Source organism: Pseudophryne corroboree, chromosome 4 (assembly GCF_028390025.1).
Source record: "Pseudophryne corroboree isolate aPseCor3 chromosome 4, aPseCor3.hap2, whole genome shotgun sequence".
Lineage (NCBI taxonomy): Eukaryota > Metazoa > Chordata > Amphibia > Anura > Myobatrachidae > Pseudophryne > Pseudophryne corroboree.
The window spans coordinates 588,269,658-588,286,532 of NC_086447.1; positions in this window are offsets into that span (position 1 = coordinate 588,269,658).

Below are 16,875 nucleotides of genomic sequence, written 5' to 3' on the forward strand. Positions count from 1 at the left end.
CGCATAAACTCTCTGCATTGTACATTGTTCTTAGGTTACAGAAAACAGTATTACATGATTTTTTTTGTTACAAATGTTTTTTATAATAAAATAGAAAGATTTCTAAGCTACTTTGAACTTTTGTGATTTATGCTTAAAGCAATCATATTAGTCTTATTGTTTTATTAAGGTAACATGAGTGAGCATACAGATTAGGGGGAATTCAATTGTTCTGTGAAATTCTGTTTTCGCAATAAAAAGTGGACTTTTATTGTGACTGACAAAAAGCCGCTATTCAATTGTCCTCAAAAAATGACTGCCAATAATTCTTTATAGGTTAAATTTAAATTTCTTTTCACCACCTGGTGAAAAATTTTGGAAAATCCCTATTTTAAGATAAAAATGTTGGGGTTTTATCAGAACCACTGGGACACCTTCCTAAAAGACTAATTAGGCACTTAGAAGTTTTTAATTATTTTTAATTGGCCAAAAATGACATGTCAATTTGCAGGTAAGAAAGTGCAAAATGATAGAAATTGGAGTACAAGGTATGGGACAGGGATATTGGGGTGCCTTATGAGTGGGACAAGTGTTTTTAGGCATACAGTTGGGAGTAATTGGTGTTTTTTTGGAAGATCTTTTAAGTTGCTCAAAATTACACATATATTTATGCACATTTTATGTCCCCTAATTTAATTACAGCGCTTGTTTTGCACAAATCACTTGCTTTCTATCATTTTTCCTTCTTTTTTTAGAGAACTGCATGTAACAGCCATTTGATACTAATTAAGTACCCCAACTACTTTTATTATGACCACTAATACACTTCTATAATGTTTTCCTATATTAGTTTGGCTTTTTGCGGGGTACAGGCAGATTTCCCCATTTTTAGCCAAACTTTTAATTGGTTTTGCCAAGAAGAATTATCATGTGAATCCCTTTTTTTGCACATTTGCAATTGGATTGGTCAAAAAACATGAGTGCACATCAGGGACGTGCAGTCAGGGGAGGCAGGGGGGGGCAGTGCCTCCCCTGTCGCTAATGATTAAATTAAAACAAAGAAGATACTTATGGCACATATTCAGTGTCATAAGTATCTTCTTATATTAATGTAATCATTTTTTCTGTTTAAACTTTGTTTAATTTGATTTAGGAGGCACCGCAAACTGTGCCTCCTGCTGCCAATAATAAATGGGCGGAAGCACGGGGTGGACAGGGGGCGAGGCCAAGCAGAGGGATGTAAAAGCCCATTAAAAAAAAAACTGTGTATGCGGCACCTATGTAAGTGCCTCAGCGCAGAGATGTGCTTTCAGCTCATATGAAAGCACGCCCCTGTCACTGAAGGCAGATGTGATTGGGCACCAGATTCAGCACTGACAGTGACTGTATCCAGTCACTGTCAGTGCTGTACAGGGAGGGAGAAAGTGAAACTAAACATACACGAATCCGGTGGGGGAAGGCCACAGGCACTGTGCCCCCTGACATTTCTGGCAGCAGTCCCTTGAAGAAGCCAGCGTCGGCGCAGTTCTCTGGCGCCCGCCACGATGAGGGTCTAATAGCGGCAGTGCAGCAGCACTACTAATAAATCAGAGTAGGAGGAGAGGCTTTTCCCTTCCCGCTCCTCCACAGTCCAGGATCCATCTGCGCAGCCACAAGCGGTATGCGCACTGCCAAGGGGGTCACTCACTGTCAGCCGCTGATGCCTGACTCGCCCGTCATCCGCTGGTGCCTGATTCGCCTGAACTCGGAGAGGCAGCAGCAGCACTCACAGACAAACGTTCAGTGAGTGTGTTCTAGAAGAGGGAAGTGCTGCACTTAAGTATATATGAGAAAGCGCAGTCTCCGTTTTTTATGAGTGTTATGAGTGCCGTGTATATATGTATATATATAATATATGTATTTATATGTATATATGTTTATATATATATATATATATATTATTTTATTTTACCTGGGCACTCAGTTACAGTGCCAGGGATGCCCTTGTGCTTTATTAATTCTTAGATAGGGTATTTTTAGGCTGCTTGCTGAGGTTAGGAGCCCCTGTCTCTCTCACTCTCTCTATCCCTTTCTCCCTCTCTCCCCAGTCACATTACCTCCCCCTACAACCCGCCCTCTCACAATCCCAACGGTCAGCATGCCAACCAACAGGGACTATTCCTATTCGTGGGTGTCCACCCATAGAGTGGGAATAGATCCCGTGGCGATGGCAGGTCATCACAGAGCCTGCAACGTGGTGAGCGCAGCTCACCCGCAAGGCCCCCCCACGCCGGCATTATGCTGCTGGAATACCGGCATTGGTATGCTGACTGTCTGTCTCCTGACCACCGGTCACGCATACCACACCCATGCCGAGAGAGTTAGATTTGGGTGGGGTGTGTTCAAACTGAAATCTAAATTGCAGTGTAAAAATAAAGCAGACAGTATTTACCCTGCACAGAAACAATATAACCCACCCAAATCTAATAGGCCCTACACACTGGGCGATAATATTCAAAGACATGAACGATCTCGTTCATTAGTGAACGAGATACCATTCATATCTTTGAGTGTGGAGACTCCAGCGATGAATGATGCAGTGCCCCGCGCTCGTTCATTGCTGGTGCCCCATCGCCTGTGCATGCAGGCCAATATGGACGATCTTGTCCATATTTGCATGCACTTCTATGGAGCCGGGTGACTGGGGGAGTGAAGAAACTTCACCCCCCCGTCACTGCCCCCCCCCCCCCCGCCGCCGGGTTGCCCGTCGGCCGTATCCGCCGTCAGGCAGCTCTGCGGCGGAACGCTCAATGTGTAGGGCCTTTTACTTTCTCTGCAAATGTTATATCTGCCCCCCCCCCCTGCAGTGCAGCATGGTTTTGCTTACTAGAGAAAGATTTTGCTGCTGCGATCAAGTCTAAATTAGTCCCTTAGTCGGAGGATGCCAGTTAACAAGACTTAAGCCATGTATTTAGTCCCAGAAACCGGAATTGTCTGACTTAAATGCCGGCTGGTTGCACACGTGCTAAGACAGAAAACTGCATCACGGCACTAGTTTAGTTGCATTTCTGCTGGCACCTAAGGGGGGGTGAGAGAAGAAATCCTCTATTGCGCTGAATTGAATCACCCCCATTGTCCTTATATCGTGGATTTGGAGTCTGATTTTACATATATTGTATAGAGGTCACTATTATGCAAGTAGGCTTTGTATTAGTTTATAGCTTTTTGACAAAGGATTTTTAAAATATATTTAAATGGTTTCTTAAACCACACCCCCATTATATAAACCACTGCTGCAAACATTTTGTTGCACAAATTTTTCTGTTGCAATTTACTGGTAGAAAAACAGAGGCCACATGTTTGTGTTTGTCCCACAGGTTAAAAGTTGCCAGGCAGCCCCAGAGTTTCAAGGCATGTAAGTGTTTAGTTACACACAACACCATGGCTATTTTGTTGTCCAGATCTTCCATTAAATCAATAGCGCCGCACCCACGGCAACCCCTACACATTTTGTTCACACACCAGCCAGTGCCTCACCAGCCACTGACCTCACCGCACGCCACTGGTGCACATACTGGCGAAAAGCTGCATTTTCATGTGACAGTGGCACTTTTCACAAACTATGTACCAAAAGTTTTCTTGCAGTAAATTACCAAATTTTTAGCAGATAATTGATTTCCCCACTTAGCATGCAAGATAGTACTAACTAAAAGGGTGGAGGTATAGATAATTTTGATAAGGCTTGTTCTCTTGCCTGATTTTCTTTGACAGAGTTTTTAGAGTCTGTACAATCAACCTTTTGAATTTGTTTGTTGCTCTTTGACAATAGAATTAATATAGTTGCAAGTAACTTTTCTGCCCAAGAATATTAATGTGTCATTCTTCAAGATTTTTGTGTCATTGGAATAGCTAATTCATTGTTTTCACTCCTTGACAAAATATAAGGTAGATAAAGGGGTTGGGGTCTTGACAATTGGCTTTGCCTATTTTGATGACATTTTAGTGTAATACAATTTCCTTCATAATATAAAAAAAATGTTTTCCCTATATTCATTTGCTAAACCAGAGGAAATAATTTTCCCCCAAATATATTTCCCATATGAAATAAACATTTATGAAAATTGAATCCATATTGCCCTTTTTGTTGCATTAGTGGCAGCTATCTCAAAAACATTCATTATACATATTACAGTAATTTGTGATGCTAATAGAATATCTTGTTAGCTGCATAATTGTTTTAATCCAGCAAAAATCTCATGGATCGTTCTTTGTTTTTGCATGAAAGGAAGCCATACACTAAATTACCAAATTTTGAGTCGCTGCATTTGTTTCAACCATAGCATGAATTGTGTATAATCATTTAAGTAGTGTTGGTCAAGGTCTTGAGAGATCACAATATTGATTCAGACAGAATTAAAACAAAATTGTTGTAATGAGTCTCTTTTAGGCATTTATGTATCCCCTGTATGCATTGGTGTTGGAACAGTCATATAATTTGAGCAGGGAACTCTGCAACATTGTTAAATAATTTTTAATTTGCTTCAGTGTAATCACTACATCACATTCCTTCAGTCTTGGTACATGGTTGTGCATTTTTCCTGAGAAAAATTTCCTCCAACAAAAATAATACTACTAGCAAAACCAATACACTGTTCAATATTCCTTTTTATACAATGCTGTACAGTACCAGAGATCTATACTTCTTAGTATACAAATAGCTTTTTGAATGAAGTAGCATACTTCCTTTCTAAGAGGACACTAGATGATAAACGTATTTAGTAATAATGACAATCATAGGCAGAGGTAGATCTAGGCTTTGTGGAGCCCTACAGTAGGCAAAAATGTAAAAATGATAGATAGATAGATAGATAGATAGATAGATAGATAGATACATTAGATAGAAGTGATAGATATGAGATATTAAATATATATCATATTTGAGATACACAGATACAGTGCCATAAATATGAGTGGGTAAGTGTTCCCATACCGAGGGCACAGCACCCTAGGGTAGGTTGCATCATTGCACTCTGGGTCGTGCTCTACATCTCATTGCAGGTGGCCCCGCCTCCTCAGTGTGACATTATGGTGCTCTAGAGCTGCATAGATTTATATGAGGTATACATAAACAGACAGATCAGAAACAGAGTGGCATGCAGTAAACTTTAGGTGTGTCCTAAAGCTGAATCATTCACTTCCCTATCTTCCTGTATACCAGAACACACAAAAAAATGACAGAATAGCATTATAGCTCAACCAATAGCAAAGTGACATTGCTTCGTTAACCACACCCATCTGGGTTAATATTGGCTACATTGAGCTGAAGTACAGTAGCAGAGTATCTTGTGTCTGCTTGTATTAGCTTGTCCACAGTAAATTCATATTCCAGTCAAGGCAGATAGATAAAAATACCACTATTCTATGGTCTTCACAGTTACAGTCTCCCATAGCACTTCGGTTAAAATTAGTACAATTGTGTATTACATTTGTTTAATACAGTATATCCAGATCAGAAAGAAATTTAAGGCAATTGCTGTTAATATTTAAAATAATGTTTTTATAGTTATGTTAATGCAAAATAAAAAAGATTCATTCATTTAAAAAACAATCATTCCAGGTAATTTACATTTAATTTTCAAAGTAATTACAGCGGATATCTGTATTTAATGTAACATATTTGTATTTAATTACAACTTACATGGAAATGCAAGCGAGACACTTTTATACAAATAGAGAAATGCAACTTTTAATCTTTTTATCTAGCACTTCAAACTTCTAGTCACATGTTCAAATACTGCAATGTAAAACAGGCAGAAAAGAGTTAATTTGGGGAAAATGTATTTCAAAAACCCTTCCACCGTTCTTGGGAAATGCATTAGAAGAAGGTATTATTGTACAATTTATGTAAAATTCCATTATTTTCTGTCTGTACATTGCAGAGCTGAGTAGCGCTTCATCCTGTTTTACAAACCTTTTTTTGAAAAAAACTGAACAGACCTGAAATTTGGGGTTTCAAGTCAAACTAAGGGGGTAATTCAGACCTGATCATAGCAGCAAATTTGTTAGCAATTGGGCAAAACCATGGTGGTCATTCCGAGTTGTTCGCTCGCTAGCTACTTTTAGCAGCAATGCAAACGCAAAGCCGCCACCCTCTGGGAGTGTATCTTAGCCTAGCAGAATTGGTAACGAAAGATTAGCAATTCTGCTATTAAGTATTTCCTTGCAGTTTCTGAGTAGCTCCAGGTCTACTCCTAGATTGCGATCACCTCAGTCCATTTAGTTCCTGGTTTGACGTCACAAACACGCCCAGCGTCCGGCCACCCACTCCCCCCATTTCTCCAGCCACTCCTGCGTTTTCTGCTGGCATGCCTGCGTTTTTTAGCACACTCCCGGAAAACGCTCAGTTACCACCCAGAAATACCCACTTCCTGTCAATTATTCCACGATCAACAGAGCGACTGAAAAGCTTTGTTCGCCCGTGAGTAAAATAGCATAGTTTTGTGTAAAATTGCTTAACGCGTGCGCCCTGCGGTGCATACGCATGCGCAGAACTGCCAGATTTTAGCCTATTAGCAATTCTGCTAAAAATAGCAGCGAGCGAACAACTCGGAATGACCACCCATGTGCACTGCATGTGTGGTAGATATAACATTTGCAGAGAGAGTTAGATTTGGGTGGGTTATTTTGTTTCTGTGCAGGGTAAACACTAACTGCTTTATTTTTACACAGAAATGTACATAGATTTCAGTTTGAACACACCCCACCCAAATCTAACTCTCTCTGCACATGTTATCTCTGCCCCCCTGCAGTGCACATGGTTTTGCCCAACTAATAACAAATTTGCTGCTACGATCAGTTCTGAATTACCCCCTAAGTTCCAGGTCATGTAACTTTGATTTCAGATCTCGGATCTAAAATCTGAATCTTGTATGTTTTTGATGGCATGTAAGTCCCTGCCTTGAAATTTAAGGTGCCATTTCAATCTGGAAATAATTTAAAATTAATGTTATTGGTGTTAATAATGCTGTAGGAATAACAACGGATTAAAAAATTGCAAGGTTTTAGCTGTTTTTATAAATTTTAAAAGAATGCAAAACGGAAACCAAACTAAAATCAAAACCAAAACACATGTGTTTGTGTACAGATCCTTTATTTCTATATCTGTAGAGAGTCTTTTAACAGAAAATGAGCACACTGCATGACGGGAAAAGAGTGGGAGGAGTTGCAGGGGCTGATAGTAAAATATCTATCTGTCCCTACAGTTTTCAGTAGAAAAAAAGGCTTTTACTTCACTTATAGATGGCATTATTTAAGGTATGATTGTAAGGGTTAACTTACCATTTTTCTGCTTGCTGTATAGCAGAAAACTTTAAACGTTATAGGCGAGATATGATAGCATCCGAGATTCCCAGAGGTGCAAAATGCCAGCAGATCTCAGACATTTTTTTTAAAGCAGCAGTCATTTACAAGCAAAACCATGTAATTTACTGACACTCTAAAAAAAAGTCCAAGATCTGTCGGGATCACGTACCTCCGGCAACCTTGGACGCTATTGCATCTCGCCTTATAGAAAGCAATAGCTTGCTCTCAAGAATGTGATGTTGTAGGAGTTGGGCATTAATGGATGAGATAATTGCATTATTTTCTTTGTTAACCCTTTATTACATTGCCATGACACTTAAATCATTTGGAAACTTTAATTTCTGCATGATTTAAGTGACAGTTTTGCTTTCAAAATAGACCTTTGGAGGCTGTGGGCCTAATTCAGATCTGATCACTGGGCTGCATTTTTTGCTGCCCTGCGATCAGATAGTCACCGCCTACAGGGGGAGTGTATTTTCACTGTGCAAGTGTGCGATCGCATGTGTAGCAGAGCTGCATAAACTGATTTTGTGCAGTCTCTGCACAGCCCAAGACTTACTCTTCCAGTTCGATTGAATCCTGCTGATCGGGGCCGTAGCTGATGTCAAACACCCTCCCTGAAAATGCTTATACCCACCTGTGTTTTTCCGGATACTCCCTGAAATCGGTCAGTTGACACCCACAAATGGCCTCTTACTGTCAATCTCCTTGTGAACGCCCGTGCGAATGGATCATTTGCACCATCCCGTCACTGACCAGTGATGCCCGTTGTAGCCGTGCGATGCACTTGCACATTGTGGTGCATACGCATGTACAGTTCGGATCTGATCACCCACTGTGCGAAAACGCACAGCAGCGATCAGATCTGAAATGACCCATGTGTCTCAGCATTTCTTAGCAATGGACAACCTCAAAAGTCTTTTCTTATATGGCAAAAGAATGCTCTCATTTCACACTTGCAGAGTTAATTTAGGAGGGATTAAACTATTATCGATCAGAATACTATGTGTATTGTGCTGATACTAATTCAGAACCTCCAACACATTATACTGTTGCTGTGTCAATTTTCAGCTCTTGGTTCTTTTCAGCCATACCAATCAGATATTGGATCTGCATTATCACCACTGTTTGCCTATCCAAAAACTGCTATAGCAAAAAAAAGTTAAAATATAATATTGCTAATCAAACAATCATTTATTTATTTGTTTATTTATTTACAGTTTCTTATATAGCGCGGCATATTCCATTGCGCTTTACAATTCCTGATAATATATAGTACATGCCACTGTAACTTTATTAACCAATTCATTAACCCCTTCAGTGGTATGCCCGGAAATTTTACAGGGCCAGCTGAGCTGTGCAGACTGACTACCCCTGAAATTTTCCGGGGCATGCCACTGCTCCCGCTCCCTCCTCCCTCGATCCTCCAATCAGCTGATGGACTTTTGCAGAATGACACTGGCTGTCATGATGAAACATTTCGCCAGCCGAGCGGAGTACAAGGGTGGATGGGGGAGAGGATTTTAGTGCTGGCAGGCTAGTGCCCACGAGCAAATGCTACCCCTGGGGATGGCTATCGGTGAGTTATCCATCAATGGTCACCATCAATGGATCACCTCAATGGTGTAAAACCATCTGGAATGGAGCCATCAATGGTTTTACCCATTGATGTCATCCCTGCCCTACTGTACAAATCAGAACCAGGGGGCATGGCTTAGTGAGTGTCAGGGGGTGGGGCTAAGCTCCATGCCCTGACACTTTGAGGAAAAAAAAAACAATTTGGTACCTCTGAACCATTGATGGCGGGAAACCATCTGGTTCTCCCCCATTGATGGTAAAAGTATTCAACATCGGTCAAAGACCATCGATGATTTTGAATCATTGATGGTCAATGGCCATCCCTAGCTACCCCTAGACAATGAGCATTCCCTAAGGCAACGAGCATTCCCTAAGGCAATGAGCATCGATCCTAGAGCATAAAACCCCTGGCAAAAAGCATGACACAGTGTGTGAAACCCCTGGCAATGTCCATGAAACCCCTGGCAACACGCATGAAACCTGTCCTGGGAAGAGACCAAATTCCAAATAGTCCCCACTGAAGGGGTTAAAGAACACCCTTATGGCTAGTAAATTTATATTAGAAACAATTATATTTAATTATCTGATGAATTCATGTTTATATAATTGCATTTTATGCTGGGCCTGATTCAGAAGTGAACACACTGCCGGGCATGCGTAGAAATGGCTAGATATGCCCACCTGAGCCACCATCACAAAATCTCAGCAACTGCATACACATTTGCCCCTCCCCCCCATTCCCCTGACTATCTCTACGGCCACGCTGAATTGCCATAAGAGCCACAATTTCTGCATGCGCGATTGCAGATTTAAGCTGAGACACACTCCGAAAATGGTCATAACATGTCTGCATTTTCCCATCACTCCCTGTTATCTATTCTAAATGGTCTCTGACTGTCAATCATTATGAGAGTAAATCCTCACTGCGAACATCAATGCAAAAGTACCTTGGTATGTGTGCAGTGCTGCCACAATGCATGTGTAGTTGTCTGATAATTGATCAGCCATTTAAATATCAGCATTACGTACAAATTGGAATAAGGCCCACAGTGATACTTGCAAACTTTTGAAAAGTAGTTTCAGGTGGTAGTATAAATGCATTATTGAGGGAACATGTCATATTCTGCCCAAAGGGCATGACTAGTTCCACCTGTGTGTGCATCTATCTGCCTCTGTGCAGCAGAGAGTCCCCTACAGATTATTTGCAGTCTAGAGGTCTATATGTTGCTGGGAAAAGAAGGACCAGAATTAAATAGATCGCCACTTTTATCTGCATGTCTTTGAAACAGGAATCCAGTGAAGCAGATGAGGGAAGGGTGTCAGTAATAATGCCAGATATCTGAGAAATATACCTAATCTAGTAGTTCCCAAAAGTGGCCCTCAACACATCTTAATAGTGCAGGTTTTAAGGATATCCATGCTTGTGCACAGATAGTATAATCAAATTGACTAAGGTACTAATTAAGTCACTTGTACCTAAGCATGGATATCTTTGCCACATTGCTATCTATCCACACCTCATGCTGTGTTTTTCCTAGCTGCTGCTTTGTTTCTGCTGCTGATGTACCTGTGTATGCCCATGATGGCTGCATTCTCCCTCTGCACCTCAGTCAACAGCACCATTATGCATGAGCTAGATGCTGCGAGAGCAGCTGTGGCTTTAGAGATGAAGGAAAGGAGTTGGGCGCATCGCAGCTGGCCCCCGATGCTACCCACATCTCTGATGTCTCTATTTTGCATACTGGCACTAGGACCCTTCCCTGTTACTTTAGGACTCACACAGGCACAGTTAGGATTTCTGAAGGGACATTGAGGAATCCGGATCATTTAGTAAACTTTGTGGGGCAACGGGAGGCTCGTCAATAAAATGTGAACCTCCCGCAAAATATGTGAGGGTTGATGAGTATGATGAAGTGTATTCAAAATGTAGTTGCCGTTTATGGACAGTGAAAAGGAGGTGTCATGCACTGGAAACTGTCACAACTGAGGGTTTTGGCTGACAGGAGTAAGCCTCAGTTGTAGGGGCTGAGAGGAACTTAAACCGGGGAGGTTTAATCAGACCCCTGGACATGTAAGTGTTAAAAGGAAAAGAATGCTCTCATTTCACACTTGCAGAGTTAATTTAGGAGGGATTAAACTATTATCGATCAGAATACTATGTGTATTGTGCTGGTGTGACCATGACAACCAGGTAAAAGTCAAAATAAAAGTTTATTAACAGACTCCGTGTAAACAAACAGCATTCAAGGTAAATAATGGCAATAATAAATAATATGATTCCTGGAGCACTCTGACCATGAAATGGTTACACAGGACACTGGTAGGTAAGAACAGCTGTTACAGTCCTTAGATGGAATAACCTTACCAGGCCTGGCTGTAGTAGTGAAGATATCCAAGGAACATGCCAGTAGATGGAACAGATGAAGTTGGTAACTTGAATCAGCTGTTGTAATTGCTGGATGGAACCAGCCAGGTGGTAAGACACGGAGTGGATGCGGAATGGAATCAGCCAGATGATAAAGTCACTGAATGAATGCTGGGTGGAACCAGCCAGGTGATGAAACATGGAGTGAATATAGTAAGATGCTAGGGAGCGTGGAAACAGAGGAATTGAAGGATGATTACCGGTGGTAGTGGATACTGCTGGAAGCAGATGAAATAGCTGGAAGCTGGAAACTGGATCAGCCACGGAGGACTGCAGAGTCATTCTGCACCGCAGGATGGTAGGCAGGTGTGGGTCTCTTTGGTGGATGCTGGAGACAGGAGCTGGAACCTGGAAACACAACCACAGGAGAGAGACTGGAACAAGGTATGACAAACAAAGCACTGACCATTTGCTGGCCCAGGCACAGGATACTTATACCTGCAGCAATGCAGGTATTGGCTGGGCAATTATGCAGATTTCCAGGCAGTGGATTGGAGGAACTGAAACATGTGATTGAATCCAACATGGCTGCGCCCATGTTAGAACTTGGAGGGAAAACTGGTTTAGGAAACCATGTGGAAACATAACTGCAATGGCGGAGCCGGCTGCAGAGGACAGAAGATGCCAGACTGAGAAATGTATGCTGATACTCGTGGATGACAAGGGAGGCCGCGGCAGGCATGGAACACCACACTGACAACCTGCACCTATAACACAGGAGCGGCAGCGGAGGCCGCGGAGGATGGGAGACGCCATGCCGGATTCAAACATGGCGCCGCTGTGACAGCATCTCAGCGTGACAGGAGGGATGTGCAGTATGTGGACACAGATGAGATCCGGCCTTGGAACATTGAGCGAGCCTCAGGAGACATCTGAAAGGCAGGTAATGGCGTCCAGATACCCGGATCGTGACAGCACCCCCTCCTTTAGGAGTGGCCCCAGGACGCTTCTTAGGCTTTAGAGGAAACTTCGAGTGGAAATTCCGGACCAAGGCAGGAGCATGGAAATCAGACGCATTGGTCCAAGAGCGTTCTTCAGGACCATAGCCCTTCCAGTCAATAAGATACTGCAACTGACCGTAACGGAAACGTGAGTCCAGAATCCTGGCCACCTCATACTCGATTCCCCGTTGAGCCTGAACTATAGGAGTTGGAGGAAGTGCAGAATGAAACCGATTCAGGATCAGCGGTTTCAACAGGGAAACATGGAATGTCCTGGGTATTTTCAAGAAGGGAGGTAACTGGAGTCTGTAAGCAACAGGATTGATGACTTGTTCAATTTTAAAAGGACCGATGTAACGAGGAGCAAATTTCATGCTGGGAACTCTCAACCTCAAATTCTTCGTGGACAACCATACTCGATCACCCACCTTGAGAGCAGGAACCGCTCTACACTTCCTATCGGCAAACTTCTTGTACCTAAATGAGGCTTTAAGCGGGGCTGCGCGGACATTCTTCCAGTTGTTTGAAAACTGACGCAAGGTGACATCCACTGCTGGAACAGAAGTTGCTGGAAGCGGTTGGAATTCTGGAACCTTAGGGTGAAATCCAAAGTTGATGAAGAATGGTGTTGAGGAGGATGAGGAATGGTATTGATTGTTGTGGCTAAACTCGGCCCAAGGAAGGAGTTGAACCCAGTCATCTTGGGAGGAAGACACGTAAATGCGGAGGAAGGCCTCCAAGTCCTGATTCACCCTCTTGGTTTGACCATTGGTCTGAGGATGGTAAGCCGTAGAAAACTTTAACTTGACTTGGAGGGCTTGACACAAACTTCGCCAAAATTTGGCTACAAATTGTACTCCACGATCGGAGATGATCTCTTCAGGAAGACCGTGAAGTCAGAAGATCTCTTGGATAAACACTTGAGCCAACTTGGAAGCTGACGGAAGACCGGTGAGGGGTATGAAATATGCCATCTTGGTGAACCAGTCAACTACCACCCAGGTGGTATTAAACTTGTTGCATAAATGCAGATCTGTAACAAAGTCCATCAACAAATGGGTCCACGGTCGACTGGGAACAGATAATGGAAATAGTTGCCTCGCAGGAGACTGGCGGGGAACTTTGTGTTGGGCACACTTTGGGCAAGAGGCAATAAACTCCTTGACGTCCTTCTTCAGAGTTGGCCATCAGTAGGACCTAGAGATAAACTCGAGGGTTTTCTGAATGCCTGTATGTCTGGCAAAACGGGAAGCATGGGCCCAATACATGAGCTTCTTCCTTAACACCGGCTTCACAAAACTTTTCCCTGGTGGGGGCGTAGAGTCCATCCCTACCGTGGAGAATGCCAACGGATTAATAATAGGATGCTTGTCTGAAGACTCTGACTCGTTTTCTTGCTCCCAAGAGCGGGAAAGGGCATCGGCCTTACGATTCTGAGAGCCAGGACAGAACTGGAGTTTAAAGTCGAACCTGGAAAAGTGCCAATCTGGCCTGACGAGGGTTAAGACATTGTGCGCCTTTCAGGTATAACAGATTCTTGTGGTCGGTAAGTATCGTGATTGAATGAGAAGCTCCCTCCAACAGATATCGCCACTCCTCTAGAGCGAGCTTGATGGCTAGCAACTCCTGGTCACCAATGGCATAGTTGCGCTCAGCTGGGGAGAACTTCCGGGAGAAGAAACTGCAAGGATGTAGATGGCCATCTTTAGCCCTCTGGGATAACACCGCTCCTACTCCAACGGAGGAGGCATCCACCTCTAAGATGTAAGGAGAGTCGGTGTCGGGCTGTTTCAGAACTGGTGCAGAGATGAAACGTTGTTTTAGAAGATGAAAAGCTTGCGTAGCTTCTTCAGACCACTTGGACGGGTTAGCACCCTTATTGGTTAATGCAGTGATAGGTGCCACAATGGTGGAAAAGTCTCGTATGAACTTTATGTAATAATTGGCGAACCCTAAGAACCTCTGGACCCCTTTGAGGGTTAAGGGTATCGGCCAATTCTGGATTGCTTGTAGTTTCTCAGGATCCATCTCTAGTCCGGAACCGGACACAATGTAACCTAGAAACGGAATGGATTTAACTTCAAAGACACATTTCTCCAATTTGCAATAGAGATGATTGACACGGAGACGGGACAGAACCTCCTTTACCCAGAAACGATGTTCCTCTAGATTATTGGCAAACATGAGGATATCATCTAAATAAACAACGACATGGCGGTATAAGATGTCTCTGAAGATCTCATTCACGAAATGCTGGAAGACAGCTGGAGCATTGCTCAATCCAAAGGGCATGACGAGGTACTCATAATGTCCATCACGGGTGTTAAAGGCGGTCTTCCACTCATCACCCTCACGGATCCGGATGAGATTGTAGGCACCCCTCAAATCCAACTTTGTAAAGATGGTTGCTCCACTGACTCTATCGAAGAGCTCTGTAATCAAAGGTAAAGGATACCGGTTCTTGACGGTAATGTCGTTCAGACCTCTGTAATCGATGCACGGTCGCAGACCACCGTCTTTCTTCTTAATGAAGAAGAAGCCTGCGCCAGCTGGAGAAGATCAATTGGGCAGTCCCATTCTCTATGAGGAGGAAGGATATCAGCAGAAGCTTTACTGAACACGTCCGTGTAGTCTTGAAATGGAGGAGGTGGAACATCAGACGACCTGGGGAAAGAAGAACAAACAGGAAGCACTTTGGACAAACAAGTCTTTGCACAGGAGGGACCCCATGCTAGTATTTGCGTAGTCGTCCAGTCAATCGACGGATTGTGGAGACGGAGCCATGGAAGGCCCAAAACCACTGGATGTGTGGCTCTTGGAATCACTAGGAAGGAAATAAATTCTACATGAAGAACTCCCACTCTCAGACGAACTGGTAGAGTCCTTAGAGAAATAACTGCATCAAAAATCTTGCTGCCATCTACTGCAGTTAAGGAGATGGACGAAGGAAGTCTCTCGGTGGGTAGGGACCACCGTTTAACATAAGCTTCGGTTATGAAATTCCCAGCTGCTCCGGAATCAAGGAGGGCAATGACATTCCTGTAACGTTGAGCAATTTGGAGCGAGACTGGGAGATTACAATCATGAGGAGATGGAGAGGAGAACATTACTCCTAGCCGGCCCTCTCCTTGGCGAGCTAGGATTTGGAGTTTCCCGGACGTTTGGGACAGGCATTGATAATGTGAGACGGAGCTGCACAATAGAGACAGAGAGACTCAGAGAGACGTCTTCGGCGCTCAGCGGGAGATAGACGGGAACAGCCAATTTGCATGGGCTCATCCTTGGATGGAGACGGTTGACGAAGAGGAGGAGCAGAAGATTTTGGAGCAGACGATCTTCCTCGCTCGGTTGCTCTCTCTCTGAAACGTAGATAAACCTTCGTGCAAAGAGAAATTAGCTCATCCAACTTAGAGGGCAAGTCTCTGGTAGCTAACTCATCCTTGATGCGTTCTGATAAGCCATGCCAGAATGCAGCATACAGGGCCTCGTCGTTCCATGCCAGTTCGGATGCCAGGATTTTGAACTGTATGAGATACTGTCCCGCAGTACGTGTTCCCTGGCGTAAACGGAGAATCTCAGATGAAGCAGAGGTTACCCGGAATGGCTCGTCGAAGATGCGCCTGAATGTTGCCACAAAGTCCATATAGGAGGACAGCAGAGGATCAGACTTCTCCCATAAAGGTGATGCCCAGTCAAGGGCTGAGCCACTGAGAAGGGAAATGATATAGGCAATTTTAGTACGGTCACTGGGGAAATTGCCAGGCTGAAGCTCAAAGTGGATTTCGCATTGGTTAAGAAATCCCCTGCAGAACCTTGGAGATCCGTCAAACTTTGCTAGCGTTGGGAGATGAAGACGTGGAATGGAAATGGGTAAGGTGGGTGGGGTTACAGCTGGTGTCACTGTAGTGGATGCACCGGACGTGCCAGGTCCACGGAGGGTCGTTTGAATCCCATCCAGCTGCGTAGAGAGATCCTGGAGACAGCGGATGATGTGGCCTTGTGCAGCCTCCTGATGTTCGAGTCTGGCTGCCAGTTCTTGCATCGGCCTAGCCGCTTGATCCTGGTCTCCGGCTGGATTCAAATGGTCAGTGCTTACTGTCACAACTAAGGGTTTTGGCTGACAGGAGAAAGCCTCAGTTGTAGGGGCTGAGAGGAACTTAAACCGGGGAGGTTTAATCAGACCCCTGGACATGTAAGTGTTAAAAGGAAACCCGAAGGTGTGACCATGACAACCAGGTAAAAGTCAAAATAAAAGTTTATTAACAGACTCCGTGTAAACAAACAGCATTCAAGGTAAATAATGGCAATAATAAATAATATGATTCCTGGAGCACTCTGACCATGAAATGGTTACACAGGACACTGGTAGGTAAGAACAGCTGTTACAGTCCTTAGATGGAATAACCTTACCAGGCCTGGCTGTAGTAGTGAAGATATCCAAGGAACATGCCAGTAGATGGAACAGATGAAGTTGGTAACTTGAATCAGCTGTTGTAATTGCTGGATGGAACCAGCCAGGTGGTAAGACACGGAGTGGATGCGGAATGGAATCAGCCAGATGATAAAGTCACTGAATGAATGCTGGGTGGAACCAGCCAGGTGATTAAACAC